The sequence below is a fragment of the Mus caroli genome, chromosome 15 (assembly GCF_900094665.2).
Source record: "Mus caroli chromosome 15, CAROLI_EIJ_v1.1, whole genome shotgun sequence".
NCBI classification, from domain to species: domain Eukaryota; kingdom Metazoa; phylum Chordata; class Mammalia; order Rodentia; family Muridae; genus Mus; species Mus caroli.
This window is the reverse complement of record NC_034584.1, coordinates 39,375,313-39,377,154: the sequence shown is the minus strand read 5'-3', so window position 1 is coordinate 39,377,154 and position 1,842 is coordinate 39,375,313. Positions and strand designations below refer to the sequence as shown.

General features: G+C 43.5%; 1 non-coding gene across 1 annotated transcript; it reads left to right on the top strand.

Moving 5' to 3' along the window:
- Positions 1 to 1,579: 1,579 nt before the first annotated feature.
- LOC115029517 lies at positions 1,580 to 1,686 on the top strand. Its single transcript, XR_003835078.1, has one exon. It is a non-coding gene; the product is annotated as a U6 spliceosomal RNA (small nuclear RNA).
- Positions 1,687 to 1,842: the final 156 nt, after the last annotated feature.

Sequence of the window (1,842 nt, the reverse complement as noted above, 5' to 3'; positions counted from 1 at the left end):
TTTCCTGAAAGTAGATACAATGTGATCTAAAGAAATGGGATCTATAGAATTTGTCAACACTATTTCAGTGCAACAACATTTCTTTATCAGCTGTTTGGGACTATCATATTTTCTCTTCATATATCTTAAATATCAACAAATTAAACAAGAAAGGAATATATATTTTTCTTTAGACTGTGAACAAAGAAGTATTTGTTTTTACTCATAGATCAGAAAGAAAATAAAAAAATCACAAAATCATATAGATATGATTTCATAATAGAATGAGTCATACCTTCCTTGGACAAAGGGTCCATAAGGCACACATGTAGGAAGCAGGTTCAGAATTAACAGTGATATTTGCATTCCTTTCTTAAAGCTTGAATATTATTATATTTGAATTACTTTATTCTTTGAAACAAATAATATCTGAGGATAAAAGGAGGAAATAATATCTAAAGGAGATGATAATATCTAAAGGAGATGAACTAAATTATGATTACTCAGCAAACTGGCTGGTGAGATGGTTCAGTGTTAAGAGCACTGACTACTCTTGTAGAAAACCCAGGTTTGAGTCTGCACAGGTGAGAGTGTGCACACAGAACCGGATAGCTTCTGGGACAGGCAGGAGCCACAGAGCTTCTGAGGCAGCGCACTTTTCAGACTCCAGACATCCGACCACCTCCCCGGCCACAGGACAGGTGTCCACCCAGCCCGGAAGCCTTTTGCCTCAGGAACGGCGGGAGCCATCTTGGTTCTGGGACTCCACCGAAAAGTAGTCTGTACAGGTGAGAGTGTGCACACAAAAGCGGACAGCTTCTGGGAAAGGCGGGAGCCACAGAGCTTCCGAGGCAGCGCCCTTTTGGGGCTCCAGACATCCGACCACCTTCCGGTCCACTGCAGCACCGGGGTTCCTGGCCCGGGGAGTCTCTGAAAACCCACAAGGACCCACACAGGATCCCCCACTAGATCCTAACACCTCTGGTGAGTGCAACACAGCATCTGCTCCAATCCAATTGCACTGGACATGAGTCTGCATTAACTACGGAAGCAGATAACCTGGCCTGATTAGGGGCACAAGTCCCTTCCGGTCCACTCCAGCACCAGGGTTCCTTGTGCACTGAGTTTCTGGACACCTCCATGTTCCTCACAGGACCCTCCACGGGATCTTAAGACCTCTGGTGAGTGGAACAAAACTTCTCCCAGGAGGCAGGTTCGAACACCAGATATTTGGGAACCTTCCCTGCAAGAGGAGAGCTTGCCTGAAGAGAGTACAGTGACCACTGAAACTAAGGATAGAGCTAGTCTCCCAGGTCTGCTGATAGAGGCTAATATAATCATCTGAGGAACAAGCTCTAACCAGACACAACTATAAGAACCAACTCCAGAGATTACCAGATGGCAAAAGGCAAATATAAGAATCCTACTAAAAGAAATCAAGACCACTCACCATCATCAGAATGCAGCACTCCCACCGCACCTAGTCATGGGCATCCCAACACAACCGAAAAGCTAGACCCAGATTTAAAAGCATATCTCATGATGATGGTAGACGACATCAAGAAGGACTTTAATAACTCACTTAAAGAAATACAGGAGAGTGCTCGAATCGGCAGCACATATACTAAAATTGGAACGATACAGAGAAGATTAGCATGGCCCCTGCGCAAGGATGACATGCAAATTCGTGAAGCATTCCATATTTTTAAAATCCATCAACGTAATCCAGTATATAAACAAACTCAAAGACAAAAACCATATGGTCATCTCATCAGATGCGGAAAAAGCATTTGACAAGATCCAACACCCATTCATGATAAAAGTCTTGGAAAGATCAGGAATTCAAGGCCCATACCTAAACAT